This window comes from Monodelphis domestica, chromosome 1, assembly GCF_027887165.1.
Source record: "Monodelphis domestica isolate mMonDom1 chromosome 1, mMonDom1.pri, whole genome shotgun sequence".
Lineage (NCBI taxonomy): Eukaryota > Metazoa > Chordata > Mammalia > Didelphimorphia > Didelphidae > Monodelphis > Monodelphis domestica.
In genome coordinates, this window is record NC_077227.1 from 148,060,146 (window position 1) to 148,084,187 (window position 24,042).

The window sequence follows — 24,042 nt, forward strand, 5'->3', positions numbered from 1 at the left end:
TTTTCTGGGTTTTAGTGGGTTACCAGCTCAATATGAGTCAGAAGCAGGATGTGCTAACCAAAAAAGGTAATGAGATATTGAACACATTTCAAGGAACAAGTTTTCCAGGAACAGAGAAAAATTATGGGCACTCTAGTTTAAGACATTGATAAATCCTTTGGCTTATGAATCAATCTCCTTAGGAGGGCAACCAGGATAGTGAAAAACCTGAGTCCATGTCATGAAAAAGGACTAATGAAAATGGGCATGGACTTTATGGCTCTGCTCAAATTTTGTTGCTCAATTCTGATTTTTATTCTTCTTGCATTGCTTTCATTTCTTTCCCCCACTTTTCCTCTGCCTCTCTTAATTGATTTGTAAGCCTTTTTTGGGCTCTTCCAGAATCTATGACCAGTCCATATTTTTCTTTTGGTCTTTGCTTGTGTTTGCTTTGCTTTCACTGTCCCCTTCTGTGTCTATACCTTGCTCTTTGCCTACTTAAAAATTCATTAGAGTTAGGTGCTTTTTTGGTTGTTTGCTCATTTTTTCTACCTAATTACAGGTAGGTTCTGTTTTCTGGGAGGTTGGAGTACCCTCTTAAACTTTAGTCCTTCCTTGATGCTATTATCAGCTTATTTTCTGGGTTTTTACCAGTTTTAGTTCTTCTGGTATAATGGCCTGAGGACTGAGAGCTCTGAGAGCCCCCTCCTCCAGCTGATTCAATTAGCCCTTGAAATCCTGATAGCTCAAAGACTTGCTTTAGGCTTAGTTGTAATTGGTTGGTCTTTGATCTTGAGCAGGTCAGGAACTACTTAAATTGTAGCCTCAGGTTTAGGTGTAAGTTTTTTTTATTTTGTTGTGTACTTGTTTAATTGGGCACACCCTTGATTTCCCTGTCCTGGAGCTCTGCTCTGAGCTTGAAGTAAAAAGATCTAGGCCCCCCCTTAGTACTATCAGCCACACCAAATTGTGATCTATGTCCTCACCTCAACCCCAGACTGGGACTCCTGGCTTCACTCTGGGCTCACACAGATCAACCCACCTCAGCCCAGACTGCCCTGGGCTAGGACTCAGGATTTCTCCACAGGTTTGAAATTTTAAGGGATGTGGGTTGGCTTGGACCAATATTTGCCCAGGCAGGACCTCAGAGTCTGAATGTTGCCTTGGACTTAGACTCCAAACCTGGGAGAGCAGATGTGGGGTGGAAAATGTGTGACTTGTTCTTGGCTTTCTCTTCACTCCTTGCTATAGGTTTGCTGACTGTGCTCCCCTCTAACCTCAGTGCTCCAGATGTTCTCTGCCTACTTTGGGGTTTTTTCTTCTCTTGAAACTTGTTTCAATCTGTCTCCTTGTTGGTTCTTTCATTCCTGTATTTGTTTTGTGGCAATATTTTAATATTGGTTGGAGAGGATTCTCATGGTTACTCCGAGCTTTTATATTCTACTCTACCATCTTGACTCTTCCCCCAGAAGCTCTGCTCAAATTTTTGAAGGGTGATTATGTGAAAGAAAATTAGACTTGTCCTGTTTGACTCCAAAGGGGAGACCTAGGAGCAATGGAAGGAAGTTACAAAGTTGAAAAGATGTAAATAGACTTGATGTTGGGAAAACTCCCTAACAGTCAGAGCTGTCTATTAAAGATTGCTTGCCAAATTCCCCCCTTAAAAAAAAACAAAACAAACCAACTTGTGAATTGTTCCCAAACTTCATTATATATTAAAAGTTAGATGTTTTAAAGGTGAAGCCAAGAAGGTCCACAAGAAGGTACAAAAACATATTTTGGGTTTTCAAATGTATTTAGAATTGTTTCTGTCTTTATCATTCTTGTAATGAGAGTGTATAATTTCTATGAATCAAAACCATATAGAAGTCTTCTTTTTCCTAAGTGGTTATTTCCCCCACCATCAGAGCAAAGTTTGTCACCCAATAAAACTTTAGAAGCCTAAAAAAATAATTTTTGTTGGACAGGATCTCATGGTGACTTTAAGAGAAGGCAATTTTCCTTGAAGGTCTTCAAACAGAGACTACATGATCAATTATTGGGAATAATATAACAAGTGTTCCTTATATAAATTGAATTAGGCTATTGCAGAGTAGAATCACTGAGCAGGAAGAGGATGTGACCTTGGGACCTTCTCTGAGCCTCACCTTCCCCATCTGAAGTAGTCTGACTACATGATCTCTAAAGTCCTTTCCAGTTTTAAGTCCTATGATTCCAAATACCAACAGTGTGTAAGGAAAGCTGTTGACACTTGTGAACAGGTTGGAGACATCATTAGATGGTTCTTTGTTATAAGTGAAGGAACAATAATGAGAGGCAGGGAAGACAAGGTGTATGGGAGAATTACTTTACTGTAACAAAAAAAAAGGCATCTATAGACATTTTTTAATGCAGCAGACTTCCCAAGAGTAGTTTAGAACCTCTCCCATGCAATTAGATGGTATTAAGAAATGCTTACAATGCTGTTTACTGTGGGATTTGGGGCACAGGACTAAGATTTACTTGTCATATAAAATCAATAGTTATAAACTCCTTGAGGGTAGGGCTCATATCTTTTCCAAAATTTCTATTGCACTGATTCTTTGTAAAATGTACTATATACAAGAGGAGATTAATAAATGTTTACTAGGTGTTGGTTGGTTTCACTGAACTGTTCCCCCCCCCCCTTTATCTTTTTTATTCATTGTTACAAGGGATGGATCAGTGGATAAGGGATAGGGAGAGAATTACATAGACATAAATGTAAATAAAGTTCTTGTGGAGAAAGAGAGTGTTGAATCATTAATAAAAGTGTAATATCCATAAAAGGTAACTTTTAGACCATAGGAATGTAGGACACAATTTTCAAAGATAAACATGCCTTTGTTAGACATGGTATGACTAAGGTCTAAAACGTCTTTGTCCTACCATTTCCCATATAAATTTTTTTGGTGCTTCAAGAAAAAACAGTTTCATTTAAGCAAGGAGGGGGCATCATGGGTTAGTAGAAACAATAGTATCTCTAGGTCAGAGGGCCTGGGTTTACATCCTACCTCTGACACTTCCTCAGTGACCTTGGGCAAGTCCTTCAGCCTCTCTGGGGTCTCAGTTTCTTCCTCTGTAAAAAAGAGGGGTAGAGGAGCAACTAGGTGGCACAGTGGATAAAGTGACAGACTAGAGGTCAGGAGAAAATGGATTCAAATCTGGACTCAAACATTTCTTCACTGTGTGGTCCTGGGCAAGTCATTCAATCTTGTTTGCCTAGCCCTTGCCCTTCTGTCTTACAGTTATTACTAAGTTAGAAAGTGAGAGTTGATTTTTTTCTAAATGGCTTCTTGAGCCTTATCTGGCTCACCATCTATGATCCAAGCAGCCCTCATATTGGAGGGAAAGATGGACACATGGAAAGAAGAGAGTATTACCTTGGCTTAAGATCTATTCATAGTTAGCAAAGATTAAGGCAGATTTTTTTTCTGAAATCTTTGCCAAGGCTTGGTCTCATTGTCCTTCAGCATATGAAAATTCTTTCATGCTTCAATTGAATTAAATTCAATTAGAAATGTATTTAATATTTACTCTTTGTCAAGCAGAGTAGAGTTGGTATAGTGGATAAAGAGCTGGCCTTAGAGTCAGGAAGTCCTGAGTTTAAATCTTGTCTTGGATACAAAGAGACTCTATAACTTTGGACAAGTGATTTAATCTCTTAAGGCTTTGGGAAACTCTCTATGACCCAAGAAGGAAGCAAAAAGAGTCAATTTAAATCCAAAGAAGAAATTTTTCATAGAAAAGTCCATTGAAATCATAAGTCTCATTGCTTTTTAATGCGTTAGGCACTGTGTTAAAAACTAGAGAATAAAAGGACAAAAAATGAAAGTCTTTGCTCCTTAATGTCTTATTAATAACTTATTATCCACTTTTTATAGGTAAGAAAACTGAGAGTGAAAAGCTAATTGACTTACCCAAAGTTTCATAGCTACTCAAGTGAAGTATCGATCAGAATCTGAAGTTTAAGGAGTTTATCCCTTAACTTAGGGAAAGAACATGTAAATATAAAATAAATATAAGATAGTTTCAAAGAAAAGGGGCCACTATCAACTGTGGGAATTAGGAAAGGTCATTGAGCCTTGAAAGGACTTAGGAATACCAAGAGGCAAAGGTGAGGCTGGTAGAGATATAAATCCCTACCCTTGGATTCAAGGAATCTAGTTGCACTAGGACAGGATGGACAGATTTAATGATATAATAATAATAATAATAATAGATATAATAATAGATAATGGTTAATATGAAAAAAATTCCCAGAGGAGATGTTTTGGAATACTAATTCTATGTGAGTCTACAGTAAAATGGGGCAGCTACCTTCATCTTAGGCTGTATTGAGAGTGGCATGGTATTCACAAGGGAAGTGATAGCTCTGCTATACTCTGGCCAAGTCAGACTACATTTAAAGAGTTATTTTCAGTAGGGGAGGCACATTTTAAGAAAGAAAAGGGTGACCAGAATGGTGATTTGGCCCAAACCAAACCATATCATAACTTATTATCAGTGGATAGGGGACAGGTAGTCATTTACATTTGAAGCCTAAAAAAAATTAAATTTTTTGGTTGAAGAAATTGGGAATGTTTAGCTTGGGGAAGACTGAAGAGAGATAGGATAGCAGTCTTCAATTACTTAAAAAACAGTCATGAATAACAGGCACAAAGAAGAGCTTGTAGTGCAGTGGATAGAGCACTGGGTTGGGAATCAGAAACGTCCATCTTCTTGAGTTCAAATCCAGCCTTAGACACTTACTAATTTCAGGATCCTGGGTAAGTCATTTAACCCTGTTTGCCTCAACCATAAAGTGAAATGGAAAATGAGATGAATAATAACTCCAGTATCTTTGCCAAGAAAAATCCAACAATTCAATAATAAAGAGTTGAATATGATTGAAAAGACACAATAACATAAATAAGTTACAGGTCAGAACTAGGAATAACTAAATGGAAGCAGGAAAGGAGCAGATTTAAACTCAATAGAAGGAAAAACTTTACAGTATTATTGCCTGGAAGTCGATAGGTTGCTTCAAAAAACAGTGGGTTCCCCCTTACTAAAAGTCTTTGACCACAGATCACATGACCACTTTGGGGTAGGATTGTGTAAAAAGGATTCCTGTTCCTATACATGTTGGAGGAGATGACCTACAGGGTCCCTTTCAACTGTGAGATTGTGATTCTGCTGTTCAGAATCCCTGCTACCATGAAATTACAGGTGAAATTTATCTAAAATTCAAATATGGCATCCAGGGAATGTTCTACACCCACACTGCAAAACCGATTTTATAGTACTTTTAATGTAGCCTGCAATTACCGTATTTCTTTGCATAATTCCCACCTCCCCCTTACACATATAATGTGCATATATATAAAGTTCAAGCATATGTACTTATGTCAGCTTTAAAATGGGGGTGGAGGATTATGTGCATGGTTTTTCACGTAACTAAAAATGGCCCCTGCTGAAATCAGGAGGGAGGCTTTGGTTTCACAGTTGAACGGTTACTCTTAGCAGCAGAAGCAGCAGGTACAAAGGCGGGAGGAAGAAGAAAGCTGCCCAGCTGATTGAAGTTGAAGATGATCGCCCAGAATTATGGCATTTGCATTTGATCTCCTGATCATGAAAGCTTGCTATTAGCCTTCAGAATTTATCCTGGCTATTAGTTATGCCCAGTAACTATAGCTAATAGACATTGTGGCCTCATTGCCAGGAAGTGAAGAATGAAGAATTGAGGGAGAGGGAGAAGAACAAATGTTCTTGCTGCTGAGAATACAGAAGTTTGAACTCTCAAATTCTTTCTTGCTTTAGAAACAGCCTTGATCATGTGAAAGATGAAGAATTTATGAAGTGATTTTATTTCCTCCTAAAATGGGGACAGTGGGGAAAATATATGTACCATGTTTGCCTGTTAGATCTGTGTCCCTGACAGCATGGATCCAGGTACAATTGGGGGAGGAAGGAAGAATTGGTCCCAAAGTCTTTCAGGTTCATATTCCCATCTAGAGAGACCCTGAGCATGATACTATCCTACTTTCTTTCTTCAAGTCTCATTAGATTGTCCCTTTAAATGATACACTGAGAATGTCAGTACCTGGCTTATTTTGCCTCCCAAAAGGAGAGCTCTCCTTTATGCATTTGGGCTAAGAAATTGTATATAGGACAACTTTATTTTAACTAAAGAAAATTCAGAATGGGTTCACATCTAAGATCCTTAACTATCAGGTGTGGGGGGGGATCCCCTTTCTAGAATTCATCAAAGTTAACTTTCTTGGCTATTAAGACTCACCTTGTATTCTTTATCTATGTAGCTTGATGATGGCAAGGCTTTTAGAGATGGAGTGCCAGGCCCCACCCCTACCCTCCCAGATCAAGTGCCATATCCTATCCCACCCATCTTGGCTCTCCAGCACCTTACCCCAGAAAGGGGAGGGAAGAAGTGCTCCCATTGGGCTACTGGGCAGAGGGGTGAGTGAAATGAGGAATGTTCTCAGGCTCATGGAGAGAGGTAGCAGAACAGCTCTATCCTAAGTCCCTCTGGTTTTCTAGTAATGAACTCTGGCAGGTGATTACAGGTATGCCCACAGAGAGTTCTCTATGTGCCCTTTTTGACACATGTGCCATAGGTTAACCATCACTGATATAGTCTATATGATTCATAGAACCAGTAAGGGTATTTTGAGGTGCTAGTGGGTCACCAAAGGTATAAAGGATGCTTCTCAGAACATATGATTCCCATCTGTGCTGTTCTCTCTAATTCTAGAAAGGGCAAGGTTAGTAGTTTAACTCCTTACCATTGTGACCCCATACCTCATCATTCCTTGGGGCATATGGTTCCCTATTGTACCTACATCTTTAGTATGAACAAGGGGAAGGTGTGTAGGTTTACTCATCACTCTGGCTCTCTGTGTCCATTTCAACATCTCTGCCTGGACCCAGGACCTTAATGAACCTGTAAGCACTATAAGGTGGGACAGCTAGGTGGCACAGTGGATAGAGTTCCAGACTTGGAGTCAGGAAGACTCATTCTTCTGAGTTCAAACCTGACAACAGACATTTATTAGCTGTGTGATCCTGGGCAAGTCACTAAACCTATATTACCTCAGTTCCTCATCTGTAAAATGAGCTAGAGAAGAAAATGACAAGTCACTTCAATATCTTTGCCAAGAACCACCCCCCCAAATGGGCCATGAAGAGTTGAGCATGACTGAAAAATGACTAAACACCAAAAGTATGCGCAAGTCTCTTTTCAGGTCCCAAGTATTGCTCAGCATCTACCTTTATATCTTTTTCAGGTCCACGTTTGTCCTTATATTTGGAAGAAAATCTTGTGTACAGGAGTCCCCTGTGAAAGACAAGGATAAAATTTCTTATATGCCCTCTAGATACAGTATTGGGGAAATCAGATGACTAAGAATGGTCAGTAATTTATTAACAAAAAATCTTATGTTTGCACTAGATTTTTTTTTTGGTCTAGATTTTCTTGTCTCAAGATAAAAAAACCTATCAATAATTCAATTTTGTTCAATAAATGTTTATTAAATGCTTACTATGCATAAAACACTGTGCTGGACCCAGGGGACATAGCAAACTTAGATGAAACAAACTTAGATGAATCCCTGGAACTCATGGTCTAGAAGAGGGGTAAGACACTAGAACATGCTGAGTGCATATTCAAAGTGCAAAGAAAGTGGTAGACCAAGGAAAAAAAGCTAAATACCAGCTAGGGAGATTCAGGGAGCATTCTTAGAGAAAGTAGCATTTAAGGTGAGTATTAAGAAATAAAATAGGTAGATTTTTCAGCAGGTGAAAAGCAGCAGTGGTACAGCATTAAGCCTTTGGAACAACATGGGCAACCCCCCTCCCCCCACGCAAATGGTAGGGAAACAGAGGGCATATACAGGAGACAACAAGCAATCTACTTCACTGGGGCATTGAGTACATAGAAGTTATTGAGCTAAAGACTGCGAAAGAAGGGTACTGCTTGACTGTGGGAGGGCTTTGAAAGCCAGATGAAGAAATATGAACTATATTTAATTGAAGTAATGAATCATTAAATATGGAATCGTTTTCATCAAAGAAGAGATATCACCATATCTATGAATAAGGATAATTAATCTTGCAGAGGGGTGAAGGATAAATTAGAGAGGAGAGGTAGGAAGATCAGTGAAGAAGCTATTATAATAGTTAAGGCAGATGGTAATGAGCAACATAGAGTGACTTTGGTGAGAGCAGAAACTACTGAGGAAAAAGGCATTGACAAAACGTAGCAAATGATTAGATAGTAAAGTTTACAGGAGAATTAAATACCAATCCTTCAGATATGGGAGCCTTTGAAAATGGTGGTACTATTCACAGAAATCATGAAGTAAGAAGGGAAAAGAAGTTTGGGAAAACAAAGATGAGTTGAGTTCTGGATATTAGATTTGAGGCACTAGTGAGCCATCAAAGTTAAATGCCTGTAGGCAGTTGAAGATACAGATCTGGAGCTCAGGAAACAGATCAAGACTGGAAACAGAAGATTTGGGATTAATCTTAAAACATAATAAAACCAAGAGAGTGAATTAGATTGTCAAGAGAGTGTGGAAAGAGATGAAAAGAAGGCAATCAATCAAATGTGTCAATATATGCCTGGAATTGTTCTAGGTTCTGTGAAAGCTAAAGCAAAAACCAAATATTTTCTGCCCAAAAGGAGCTTACATTTTACTGAAATGAAACCTGTACTAATAAATATGAAATATGAACAAAACATAGAGGTGGGGAGGGGTAAAGCTGTAATAAAAGGGAGGATCAGGATTGGTCTCATCTATATTTGAGCTAAGTTCTTGAATTGAGAGTTTCAGAAAATGAAGAGAGTAATCCAAGGGACATTCTAGGGAAATGGGAAATAGCATGAGAGGGAAAGCAAGAAAACCAATATGACTAGTACATATAAAATGAGAATGAGAGTAGGTGATGCAGAAGACTCGGCTATAGCATATAAAAGGTATGGCTAATATTCCTCCTCCATAAAAGAATGTTGTCTTGGAAAAGCCAATTGCTTAAGCAAACTATCTTCTTATCTATACTCACTGAAATCTCCTCTGTAGTTTGTTCTGCCTGCATTACCTTCCCCAGTTTTGGCAGCTGTGTAAGACTACTCCAACTTGAAGCTGAAGGTGTTATTCGTGGTGAACTCTGACTTGAATTGGCACTGCCTTGGTTCACTCTCTGGATTGTTGCTTGCACCAGGCCCCCTTTTTTTCTAGAGAAGGGCGGGACCCTGGGAGCAAAAGTTAAGGAATCAGATGATGATGGTTGAGGATTAGCAGATCTGGATGGAATGATGGGAGGGGAAAGAATAATAGGATATTGAGTAATAATTAACATGACAGACCATGAAATCAAGACTGGTGTTATGGATGTAAGTGAAGTCATAATAGGGGATACATATTGGAAGAGAAGATATGGGTCAAAGGATGAGACTGCACCACAAAGTCAAAAATATCAGATTGAATGTAAATGAATGAAAGAAATGGTAGGAGGCAAGGAGATTGTTGTTAGATTGACTTTTGTGAGTTGAGAAATATTTTAGAGGACAGCTATATAGCTCAGTGGATTGAAAGCTAGGTCTAAAAATGGGAGGTCATGGATTCAAATGTGACCTCAGACACTTTCTAGCTGTGTTATCCTGGGAAAGTCACTTAATCCCAACCACTGATCCCTTACTGCTCTTCTGCCTTGTATCAATTCTAAGACAAAAGATAAGTATTTAAAAAATGAGAACTTAGAATTTAGAAAATTAGATTTAGAAGACAATTAGAAATGGTAGCTGTCATTTTAAGGAATGGAATAACATTAAAAGCCTTACTAAAAGAAGTGAAATGTTAGTTCTCTTCCCATCTCTTTTTGATTGCTATTCTCCATTTCAACAGGCACTTCTCAAGATCTAGAATAGCTAGGTAGAGCAGTGGATAGAACACCAAATCTGGAGTCAGGGAGACAAATCTTCATGAATTCAAATCCAGAATCAGAAACTTACTCGGATGATGGGCAAGTCGCTTAACCTTGTTTGCCTCAGTTTCCTCATCTGTAAAAATGAGCTAGAGAAGGAAATGGCAAATCACTCCAGTATATTTGCCCAGAAAACCCCCAGTGTGGTCACAAAGATTCAGACAAGACTGAAATAACTGCCTAACAACAACAATCTTAAGATCTACCCATAGGTGATTTGGGAAAAGTTGGCTTAACTATGGGAGAACTATTAGCTCAGAAAAGTTGCTGGACCTGAACTTACCATGAACAAAGGTGAACCAAGTACTCTCTGGAACTAATATATTCTGTGTAAACTGGATTAACTATTTGGGCATAGTAAAGATATATTCATATATGGTTATGGACTAACATTAGAGTTAAAACATCAAGGGAATGGGAAGTGTCCTGCCTTCTGGGCAGAGTTGTAAACCAAGGCAAGGCAACTAGTGTTTTGCCTTTAGGACACTCACATTTTGAGGTATGCCAGAGGACTTCTGGTTAATTTTTCCCATCACTCACAGTACTTCTCCAACTGGCTTTGGACCACCACCCTCATAGTTTCTTTGGAAATTATGTCAGTTTCATGGAAAAAACAGATTCTCCTAATATATTATTCCCCTTATCTGCTTCCAATCACCTTTTCATTTTCAACTGGGACTATAAAATTGGTGGTATAGGGTTATTATCAACTAGCCTCTCACCAACTGAATTTGTCCCAGGTTCCAGAATTCATAGATATTATCTGCTGGTGGGTACCCTTAGTACCCTTGAAAGTTAACTTACCTTAAATACTTCTGGCACTATAGGGACTTTGGGCCCAATGGTCATTAATTTGGTCCTCTGCTGTAATTCATGTATCTATCTCAGTCAGAGACTAGGGAACCCCACCATAATTGCATTACTTTATCCAGGTAACAAATGTGTCTTTTTCCAATTATTTTTTCAGAGCTGTTTCTAAAGGAGGGAGTAAATTTTTCTCCATATGGCTCAGAATAAATATTTCTATTTCCCCCTGATGTTACAAATGCACTTGGGGGTGAGAGGGATCTACAGTTTAATAGAGATTTTAAAATTAAAATTCCATATCTTCAGGAGTTGATTTCAATACCTTCTAAATATAAAGCAGATATATTATTCACAAGAATGGGAGGAGTTTGGATGTATAGGCCTCCAAAATCGACAGCTTCCGTAGATGTCAGAGGTGATTACACACACATAAGATTTCATAATTCCCATGACCAGAATTGAGTTTTTGTCTGCAATTTATAGCAATTTATCCACTATTTATAGCCAGCAGAAGGAATCTATATTTTCCACTAAAACCATCAAGACATGACTCTCAAGAATAGTTATACTTGCCCAACATTTGATTAGAAAGTGTATCATCAAATCCAATCTACCTCAACAAGCATTTATTAACTGTTACTCTAGGCAAGACACAATTTAAGATTCTGAAGACTAGATGGCTACAGAGATCCCTTCAAACTCCCAGTCTCTGTGATTCTATGATGCTATGAAAATATGAATAGGTGGGAGCCAGCCAATGGGGAAGCAAACCAATGGAGAGCTATTGATTTTGATGAAGCACCCACAGGCATACAAATAAGTATGATCACACCCCATGAGCATTCAGCTATCCCTGAATGAGGTCCCAATGAAAGATATTTGTCCCAGACAATTCAACCTAATTAAGATGGGAGGGGAGATCTATGGTCCTCGCTGCAATTAAAGTCTGCCAAAGGTCAGCAAGTTACTAGGCTCTATAGCTTGGGTTAACACTTCTCTATTTAACCTCTTGGATTGTTTATTCAACTATCCTCATTAAGGGCTCCAACATCTTAAAGTGTTTGATAAAACACCAGTGATTACTTGTGTCAGGAAGAGTAGCATAGAGTACCAGCAATAATTATCACTTTGCCAGAATCAATAAATATCATGTTGATGCCTGTTAATCCAATACTGAGCACATACTTGAGGCAACTAGGTGGTATAAGTGGGTAGCACGATGTATTTGGAGTCAAAAAGATCTGTGGTCTGGGGCAAATTTCTCAAGTTCTCTCAGTCTCAGTCTCCTCATCTGTAAAATAAGGTTAGTATTAGTATTTGCTTTACAGGGTTGTAATGAGGATCAAATTATATATATAATATATAATACACCCATATATACATACATATATCAATACATACTCTCAACACGTATATATTTACATATACACATATGGTAGATCTTTATATTTACATATGTGCATATATATCTTTATGTGTCTACATAAAGAACTCTGAAAATCTTAAATTACTATATATATATTAGATATTATAATTAGAGATGAATCATTTTTTAAATTGAGATTGAATAAAAATAATTGTTAAACAATTGATTGGCTGCTTTTTTTTATCCTCTGAACTCAGTGTAACGAAGTTAGAAAATTCTTCCTGTGTTGCCTCAAGAAGGAGGTGTCTTGTTTAATAGAATGGATCAATTTTGTGCTTACTTCTTTAAGGTAATCTGAAACCTGCAATTCTTCAAATTACTATGCCCTTAGAGGGATTAAGAAGTGGGGTTAGATTGCTGGGGGGGGGGAGGAGAGACAGACAGACAGACAGAGACAGAAAGAGACAGACAGAGAGAGAGACAGAGACAGAGAGAGAGATGGAGAGGGAGAGGGGGAGAGAGGGAGAAGGAGAGGGAGAGGATGAGATTGGTACTAGAGACAGTTGATGGATTTTTATAATTTCTAAAAATACATACATAGCGGGACATCTAGGTGCCTCAGTGGATTGAGAGCCAGGCAGTCCTGGGTTCAAATATGACTACAGATGCTTCCTAGCTGTGTGACCCTGGGCAAGTCACTCAATCCCCATTGCCTAGTTCTTGTCATTCTTCTCTCTTGGAACCAATACATAGTATTGGTTATAAAACAGAAGGTAAGGGTTAAAAATACATAAAATCATCTTTTCGAGGGCATTTAAAATTGTTTCCATGTAAAACATTTGCTAGTTTATTTAACCATATATTTGTTATTTGTCAACATAAATAATTTGAGAGGCAGAAAGTAGTTAAATTATTAGATCTGAGTTCAAATCTGTCTTCTAACTAAAATATGAAATCCTCAATAAGTTTATTTTTTTGCCTGCGTAAGTCTATTTGCCTCAATTTACTCATGTCTATGGTGGGAATGATCATAGATATGAAGTTGGAAGGGAATTTAAAGACTATTGAGTCCAACCAATGGAGACCTAAAGCAGTTAAGGGACTTACTTGGCCAAGATGACATAGGAAGTGTCAAGTGGCATTCAAACACAAACTCTTTAACTCTGAATTCAATGATTTTCATGTCCCTGGTTACTCCACAGAGTTGCTGTTTTGAGATTCAAATGAGATACAATCTTCAAAGCTCTTAGCAAATGCTAAAGTATTCTATAAATGTCAGCTGTTATTGGGGTTTACATCATCTTTGTTCCTGTGAACTTGGAACTATAAACTATTCTATCTGATGGAGATAATAGCCAATAGATAAAGTAAATAAACCATTAGGTCCATAATGGTACCTAGCAAAACCAATACACCCATCATTCCAGATACAGAGAAAATCCACTTGATAACAGCAATAATAACTGACTTTTACATAATACTTTAAAGTTAGCAAAAGCTTATACATGCAAATAACTAGGCAGATGACTTTGGAATAGAGATATCCAGTCCTAGTCTCTGTTCTGATAGAGGGCCACATCATAAATGGCCTAATAAACATTTAGAGCTGGATATTCTATACATGTCTCTTTTTCAACATGTCCAAAACAGAATTCGTTGCCTTAACCACAATTATACATCTCTTTAGAACTTTCCATATTGCTCTTGAGAGGACTACTATCCTTCCAGCTCCAAGGCAATTTCCTTGGGTTTATCTTCAACTCCTCACTCTTTTCATATATCCTCTCAGTTGCTAAATCTTATCATTGCTCTCCCATATAAGGAGTCTATGGGATGTTTGGAGAGGACTAGTACCTCTGGTGTAAGGGTTTGCCAAACCCCTTTGAAGGCTGCTCATTCACTTTTGGTTATCACCTGTTATCCAACTCTCACCTGTGGCTTTAAGAAGCTTGGTAAAACCATCTTGGCAAATGGGGTAAACCAGGTTCAGGGGAACTGATAGGATTCAAATCCATTGTGAGTAAGGGAAACATCATACCTCAAGCATATGAAGACTTCCCCTGAGAGAATGGAAAAATGAGAACAATTTGTTCCAATGACCATGAAGATGGCTGAAGCAGGAACTATGGAATGTTTAGAGGTTGGCCAGCCATAGAAGATGCCACAGTCATCCACTGCAAACTGAGGCATCACCAGTCATTTAGACTTTTGTTTTGCCACTGGACTTAAATGACTTTGGAAAGAGATAGTAAGACTGAGAACTTGGTACAACTGTGTCTTATTTAAATGCAATTCATTGGAATAAACTGGAGGAATTCCATGTGAACTGGAATGACCTCCAGGAATTGATGGAGAGCGAAAGGAGCAGAACCAGGAGAACATTGTACACAGAGACTGATACACTGTGGTACAATTGAATGTAATGGACTTCTCCATTAGTGGCAATGCAGTGATCCTGAACAACTTGGAGGGATCTATGAGAAAGAACGCTATCCACATTCAGAGGAAAAACTGGGAGTAAAAACACCGAGGAAAGGCAACTGCTTGATTACATGGGTCGATGAGGATATGACTGGGGATGTAGACTCTAAATGACCACCCTATCACAGATATCAACAATATGGAAATAATCTGATCAAGGACACATGTAAAACCCAGTGAAATTGTGCATCAGCTACAAGAAGGGGTGGGGGCAGGGGAGAGGGGGAAAGAATATGATTCTTATAACCAAGAAATAATGGTCTAAATTGACTAAATAAAATTAAAAAATAAAATAAATGCAATTCATTGGAAAACAAGGCATCACCTCATGATGTCATTAGCCCTCTGATGAACAATTCTTCCTTCCATCTTTACCCACTTACCTGCCAGTCAAGTTCAGGGTTTTAGCACTTACCATTTACTGGAGTACACATCTTACCCATTGTAATGGCCTCTTAGTTGGCCTCCCTACATCCAGTGCTGCTCCTGTAATTCATTCTCTACCCATCTATCTGTCAAAGTTATTTTCCTAAAGCACAAATTTGACCACATTATCCTCTGCTTAATAAATTTCATGAATTAAATTATTAAATTCCCTTTTATTTCTAAGATAAAATAATGATACCTCTGTTTGGCATTTAAATCTTCCTATAAATTCTTTTTCTCTGTTGTTTATTTATTTATGCATAAAAGTAGATAAATGACATCAGGAAATTTTTGCTATTGTTCAATTGTTTCAGTTCTTTTTGACTCTTGGTGACCTCATTTGGAATTTTCTTGGCAAAAATACTGGAGTGCTTTGTCAGGGCAAACAGAGTTAAGTGAGTTGCCACTGTTCACATAGCTGGTAAGCATCTGAGGCCACAATGAACTTGGGTCTTCCTGACGACAGACCTGGCACTTGATCCACTGTGCCACCTAGTTGTCCCCATTAGTAAAATACTATCATTAAAAGAATTAACTGTTTAATGTGCTATCCAAATAGTTAAGAAAAAGTAAGTGCTATATATGCGTGTATCCATATATAATATAGTTAATGAACTGCCTCTTTAATATCAATTACCAAAAAATGAAAAAGACAACCTTTAAGTGCTGAGGTGGTATGTGGAAGAATTTATCTTTAATAGTGAAAAGTAGTTTATATAATGATGTAATATACTACATCCATTACAGTGAAAACCTATAAAGTGAATTTCTGTATAGAAATTGTTCAGTGCTTATTCTTTTCATTGCAGCCATAGTTTTGATACTTTTTCTCCTCGAATCACTTGGAAAAAAACCCTAGCTCTGGAGTCAGCAGTTCTGGTTTCAAATCTTGTCTCTGATCCTTATGACTTCTGAGACATTGGGCAAATCATTTAATCTCCCTAGGCCTTATTTCTAAATCTTTAAAATGGATGTTAGATTATATGGCTTCTGATATCCTTTTTGGCCTTAAATCAGTGATCTTCTACTTCTTTTTTCAGAGCTCACATTCCATAGATTCAGGATTGATTCTTCAAAAGATGATATTTTTTGGAAGGTCACAGAACATTATAACATGAAAACTAATTAGTGTGAGCTATAAATTCTGTCTCCTGGTAAGGCGTCAAATACCCATATAGTGTCTGAATGGGTTAAAATATAATTGGAAAATATTTGACAGAATAAATAAAAATAGAATAAAATATAGGTAAGATTACATTTTAAGACTAAGTCCATATGAGGCCAGCAGGGATGCTTATGAAAGGATTAGTGACCCTCAGTTCTATTTGAATTTGACACCATTGGTCCACTGAGTTTGTACAAAGGTATTCGGATGGGGTCATAAGCGCAGCAGTCCCATGTAAAGAGAACAATTTGTAGTGCTTGCTGTAGCAATAAAAGAAACTGTAGATTCCCAAAGAATAAGAGAATCCTGCAAGGTCTCTTAGTCCAACTCCTCAGTTTCCTCTTTTGAAAAATCAGGATACTGGAAGAGAAGGCTCTTAAGGTCTGATTCTGGAGGCAGCTAGATGATAGAGTGAATAAAGTGCAAATTTTAAGAATCCAGAGTACACTAAGGTCAGATGCTAACTCAAATTAGCTGTGCGACTTTGAGTAAGTAATTGAACCTCCTCTAGCTGCTGTTCTTTTATATAGAGAATAGAAATACTAAATAGCATTGCAGGGAACAAATAAGATGGAATAAGTAACTTTGCACACCTTAAAACACTACAGAAATGCTTGCTATTAAGAGCCCTTATTGTTCTAAATCTACAAGCTATGAAACACACTTCCCTTCTTTTGAGAGAGTGGGGCGGACTGTGGGTTCAAAGTATCATGCTGTTAGATGTGGTCACAATGTCAGTTGGTTTTGCTTAACTGTTTTTTTTTTTGTTATGTGTAAAGGTTCTAAATAGGGGATTTATTGGGAAAAGGTTATGTTAAAAATGAGTAACACAAAAGTGAATAATATGGAAATATGTCTTGTAAAATAATACATGTATAACCCAGAGTCAGGATGGGGAAGAGAAGGGAAGAAGATAAGTTCAATCATACGACTCAGGAAAAGTTATGTGGAAATTAGTTATTACATGTAATAGGTAAAAATAAAAATAATGAGTAAAACATTCTTAAAGGAAAGAAAATTAGTGTAGTCAGCAAAACTCTAACCCTAATTTCGAGGACCCCCCTCCAGGGCAGTGCCCTTTTCAGACATCATGATGGCTGATTGTTTATTAATAAATACCTGATTGTTTATTAATAAGGTCTGGGACACTAGGTGCCCATTTCATTGAAGAACTGGATCAGAGTAAGAAAACTGATATTTTTATCACAGGACTGTTGATCATTCCTGGATATGATAATAATATAATATAATAATGCTTCAACTTCCAAATAGAAAAAGAAGATGCTCTGGGCAAACACAGCTACCAAGTTTCTTCCATAAGTTGCTGAATATCTGGAAACTTGGCCTCTTGTTTGACCTAGCCACCGACTTCAACATTAATTCTAATATATAGCAGTTTGAGAAAGAGGTCATAGTCTTGTTTCGGGTCAAGCAGTAGCAGAAACCAGAAATATGCCTTATGTATCCCTACTACACTGTCTCATGCCACCTGATTCCCCTGATATTTTAACTGTGTATAAAAAGCAAAAACTGATCAGGGGAGCAAACGTGCACCATGTTAGACATGTAGTTGTCTGGAAATAGCCAGATGCCTGTGTTTTTCACTTTTTACCCAAATGTTTGAGTTTGTTTAAATATCACTTAAGACTGTCTATGTCTGGTCCTTTCTAGATTATGGTGTGTTATTAGAGACCACAGGTCTAAAGTCAAAAAAGACTGCACAAGTTACTTAGTCCAACTCTCTCATTTTACAAATGAGGCAACTGAGACTCAGTGAAGTAACTTTTCTAAGATCCAAGAGCCAGGAAATAACAGAGCCAGGATTCACACCCATGTTCTGGGACTGCAAATCCAGGGTTCATTTCACTCTCCCATAGTGGTCTCTTTGCAGTATATGGGGAAGATTAATACCTTTGGTGTGAGGGCCCTTTTCAGGACTGCTTTTCTCCTTTGGTGTCTATCTGCCACCCAACTCTCATCTGTGACTCCAAAAAGTTCTAGCATGTATAGCAGCCACAGCCTGGTAAAACCTCTGCAGACAGTATAAACCAGGTTAAAGGAAATCAATAGCCTTCAAACCCATTGGTGAGTTAGGGGATGATTGTTCCAGGCATGTGAAGATTTGTCCCAGTAGAAAGGGCAAATAAGAACAATTTGTTCCACTGGAACAGGTATTATGGAGTGCTTAGAGCTGTTGGACATCAAAGATGCCAAGGTCATCCACCCATCCTGACCTATCATCAGTAGTCTTGACTTTTGTCTTGCCCCCAGACTTCAAAAACTCTAAGAGAGTAAGGCTGATGACTTCATGCAGCCCTGCCTCGCTTAAATCTAATTTATGCTCAAATCAGAAGACATCACCATCACTATCATTTTGGTCCTCTTCCAGTACAAAATCCAACAACCAACTACCAGCTGCCTCTTTAAGAGTGGTCATACTGTAGCTTCTGCCAAAATATCTCCCCCAGTTTAAATAAAAAATATATATTATAACAGTAACCCAAGAAGAATCCTGTGACATTGAAATCTTGATCTGAATATTTGCAGCTTTCTGCTGATTGTTCTGAGAACATCTAATAAGTAATCAATAGTAAATACAGCAGGATATCCAGGGGAAAAAGTAAATAATCCTCCACCATTGAAAAATCCCTTGAATAGTGTTTTGAAATGACCAAATAAAATATTGTTTAAAAAATAAAAAAAGAAAAATCCCTTAATGTGAATTCAAGTTTTCTATGGGATTGGCATGTATGTTTTATCATTTTTTTCTGTCTACAGAGCTTCTGATTCTGGGACTTCAGTCTTTTGTCTTCCTACAAACTTCATAAAACATGAAAAAGTAGATGATGGATCCTTTGGGTATCATTCAACATTACTTTCCTTTCTCCAATGTTTTCTACCTCCATATCTTGGAGAGTAATTTATAAAAATATGCAGCCATATGAAGCTAGTCTTATGTCTTGGCAAGCAAAAAAAAACAAAAATCATCATTCCCCTAGAATCATCCCCCCATTGCAAGTTCATTGAGATTTTGGAATTTCTCTTGAAAAAAGCAAATACCTCTGTGAGAATTAATTTTGTAATGAGTAGCACCTTAAATTTAGTTAGTTTATTAGACATCAGCAAATTAATCACTTACTATGGAAAAATCTTATGCTATATCTATGCAAAGTGATATGGTGAATAGTGAGGGAGTGAGGGGATTGGGGAGAAAGCAGCGAACCAGATGTTTCCAAGTATCTATATATTTGCCATGGTGCACACAAACATTTGAATGATTGACTATGTGTCTCATATTTTTTTTCTCCTGATGTTAAGGCATCAGAAGCATGAAACCTGAGGAAAGAACCCTAATGGAAGCCCTATCTGGGTAGACAAAGTAATCCTGAAAGTGTTGGGGATGGGAATGATATAAGTAATGTAGGGATGAAGAAGTTGTGCTGAAAATAAATTTTATCCTCATCACAGGATTGTTTTGAATAACAATACCCCCACTAGGTTATATATTTTCATGTCTTAGAATTGTAGAGAGGTATGTGGAAGAAATCTCTCAGGGCAATGAGTGATATAAATTTTACTTCCAGCAATCCAAGATAAATTTTGCAGTCCCTAACAATCTCAATATGCCCTGGAGAAGCTGTCCTTTTATTCCCGTGTATTAAACTGTGTTTGTATTAAGCTAAGAGCTATTTGGGTGGTGACTGTTTTCAGTGTGTTTATTCATGTAGGATTGCTCCATTAAAGTAGCCATTGAAAAGCTCCCTGTTAACTTTTAGCACAAGGAATAGGTCACCAACATCTCTTTGGAGGCAAACCTTGAAATCGCCAGTAGAAGTGGAAGAGTAGTGGAAGGATGTGTTAACAGTGAAATCCCTTGATGAATGATGGGGTGATGGGAAGGTGAAGACAGTTTTTGGCTCTATGCCTTCTTCCCCACAGGCCATGGTGAAGGGAGGCATACCATTGACTGGCTCATGCTTCCCAGTGGACCAGTGACCTAGGATCTGTATTTACATTCCTGAGTTGCTTATTCATTAAACTGCAAAGTTCCTTACAATTGGGTATCATTGGGACAAGGTTTGAACATAGCTGGCCAAGTCTTGACAAGAACTCTGCTTGTAAGGAAAGTCCTGAATGAATTCTTTTAAGTCCTTTGGCATTCTGCTATTTTGTACACCAACATGTAGGGGAAACCCCGGGCCAGATTATTTTTGCTTCAAAAAGGTTCATTTGAAGAAAGTGGAAAATATGCATAAGCTGATAGAACTCTAATTATAACTTAGTTTATTATCTACAGCAATAGCATTCAGCATCTATTAAAAAAAAAAAGACAAAATACCAAGCAGCCTTTTTTTGTGACTAAGTGTCCCAAACATAAGTCTTAAAATAAGATTATTTACACATTAGAATGTGATTTATAAATATGGTAATTGCAGTCTTCCTTTTGAAAGTCAATAAGAGAATATTGGTACATTTCTGTGCCCATTTGTTTCTGGAGGATTCTGTTAGGAAGGGGTTTGGTCTCTAGATTTTAGACATCTTTTTTGTGCCTTGCATTAGGGAACTACTGTGAACCACTTTATTCTTTTCATTAGACCCTCTAAAATGTAGTAGTTTTCCCACAACTCACTAAAATAGTCAATGTGTTGTGAATGGGGAAAGAAGACCCAGCAAAGTGGCTATTCAAAGATGGAATTACAAAAGCAAAAGCATTTATGAGTTCACCAAAAGACTCCTGAGGACTTGCAGAAAGAACTCTGGTCAGCCAGCTCTTAGCTTTTCTTTTCTATTTAGGAAACACTTAATAAGAGTCTATAATGGGCAAGGTACCATGTTCCCTGCTGGGAGATATAAGATTAAAAATGCCAGTCTCTGACCTTGAGGTCTACTAGGTAGAATATGGCACCCACACATTTGATCACGTACACACACATGCACGCACACATTAATGAGATCCAGTCTAATTAGGGAAAGGTACCAGAAATCATGAGGAAGGAGAGAACACTTCTAGCTGGGGTGTTCTATGAAAGTTTCATGGAAGAGGAGCCTCTTGAGCCATATATATAAAAAAAGAAGAGAAGCAATCTGAAAAATGGAGATGAGGGGAGAGTGCACAGAGGTGAGAGTCAATAGGTCAGGACAAGGAAATATGTAACAATCCAATTTGGCTGTAACAGAGAATATTTGTACACGATAGGAATAAAGTGAAAAGAAAAGTGAAAAGCAGGTTGGAGATACATTATGAAAAGTCTCAAATACCAAATCAATAAATATTTATTGTATGCAACAGGCAAGTAATGTCATGGAAGGGTAAGTGATGGAAGCTTTTTGAATGAAGAAGTGACCTGGTAGGACCTGTGCATTAGGAAGGATAGATTGGATAAAAGAGGGGATGGAAGCAGGAATGCCAGTTAGGATGCCCAGGAAATGGTTTGGGAAAGAAAGGACAGAGCTGGAACTGAGTGCATTTAGATAATGTTTTCAGTTGTCAAGTAAAGAACTGTGAGAATGTGTGTGAATGATTTCTAAACAACAGGCATGTCTCACGTAGACTTCTTTGGGGGCAAGTCAATGGTTTCTGACATCTGCACTGCCCCCACTAGACATCTGCTTTAGCAGAGGTAATTCCAGTTGATTTTTGCCTGTTGCACAGTCTAGGTTTGTATCATCTTCCCCTTTGAGTTTGTGCCTCTTCCCCAAAGTACATCTTTGTTGTTTTCCAGATTTGATGCTGTTGCTGCCCCTGTTAAGTTCCAGTATCTTGAAATTTTATTTTCTGTTCCCCTCCCTCTCACCACAGTCTTGCATCCTAGCCAGTCAGTCGCCTTGCTTATGGCTTTCTGGAAACACTGCTGTCTTTCTGCAGATGTTTCTCCCTCCAGTCATTGGTAAATAGCAGCCAGCCTGGGAAAATGTTTGCAACTAAGTCTGGAGTAGTCGCCACTAGCCTCAAAGCAGATGAGTGTTTTGCCACAGTCATTGAAACAAGTGTCTCTGTTGAGAGACATTTGCCAGTGAAATAACTGTTTGCTGGAGAAATCTGAACTGGTTATAACCATTTCATGGAAACCCATTCTATTTTGTCCAAGTCAATAACATGGAATTGCAGTAGGACATAGTTAAATGCTGATGGCTTTAGACGTTAATGCACTTTAAAACCATGTCCCATTACTCTGGTTTACTGTTCTTTCACTTCTGCTATTCAAGCTTCTATAAGTAAGAAGAAAATCATGAGTATCCAGGTATTTTCAGTATGCCTAACATTTAATGCAAAAACTGTTTTTTAAATTCGTTAAATTAATTAAATTAATAATAAGCAATTATGGAGTATTTGTTTCCTTAAACAAATACCTAAAAAGTCAACTTTTTGTGAAGACCCTTTTTTTTTCTGGCAATAGTTCTTTAGATAATTTATTTTCTAAAATTCTTTATACAATGAAGTCCTCAGGTGACACTAAGCATACCAGGTAGCAAAATGACAAATTGGCAAATACACTCTGGGGGAAGATCTCACAGACTTCATAAGTAGGCAGAAAAGTGCAAACTGGTAGAAACATCTACTTGACTCCCTGACCTTGCTTCCCTCATCTTTGCAACTGTAGTCTCAGCTTTGGCTCAGACTCTGGGATCAACCTTGTCCCTGGGACAGTAGCTCACCAGCTCCACATCAAGGTAATTGTATTTCAGGTCATGGTCTGGCCTTGGTCCCAGAATATGGTCATTGGCTACTTTCCTTGCTCTCCAATGGCCTACCCTATGCTCTGTTTCCTGGTTTTAGTCACTCTATCTCAGTTTCCTCACCCTACTGGAGTGGCTACTTTCATTCTCTGTTTGATATTCCAGTTCCTCCATGCTTGCTTTTTCCTACCCCTCCCCTTGAAACCTAGTTTTGTGACTGGATTCTGCTACCCATTCGCCTATTGTTGTTCAGTCATTTCAGTTGTGTTTGAGTCTTTGTGACTCCATTTGGGGTTTTCTTGGCAAAGATACTGGAGTGGTTTGCATTTCCTTTTCTAGCTCATTCCACAGATGAAGAAATTGTGGTAAACAGGTTTAAGTAATTTGCTCAGGGTCACACAGTTAATAAATGTCTAGATTGGCCTGATCCTCCATCCACTGTAGCCATCTGCCTGAACCTCCATCTGTGGTCAGCTACTGGCTACCCTGATGCTGTTCTCTGCCCACCTGTTAGGAAAGTTATTATTTTTTTTTGCCAACTCTCACTTCCCTGTTATTGACATCCCTATTATCCTTCTGGACCCTTCTATTGACTGATGCATGGTTTTCCTTCTAGCATCATTGTAGAGCTATCTAGCCTTTAGGTTCTGGCCATCAACTGACCTATATTAGTGATGACTGAGCCACAGTTATGGCAAATGAACATCAATAAAAGCAAGTATAAAGCAATGCATTTAAGAGGCAATAACTCAAGCTATGTTTTAAAAACAGTCTCTAAAAATACCCATTACAATACTAGAAAGAGAGCTTAGGTAAATTGTCTCATGGGAAAGGGCTTTGAAAAAAAAAAACAATTTAAGTAAAGATTATCTTATCTGAGTGTTAAACCTGGGTGTGTGAGTATTATTCTATTTCCATTGTTTCAAGAGAAAACTAAATCTAGTGAAGCTCAGAAAGCAATTAGCAAGGCCAAAAAGGAGCAACTAAAATGACCAGGTAAATAGAAAGACTTTCCCATAGGAATAGACTTAAAAAAAAAAAAGACCCCCTTCATTTGGAAAGATGAGTTCAGATATCTAGAACAACAAACATCCTTAGGGATCACTGCTGGATCAATCCTGTTTTACCTAGGGCCTAA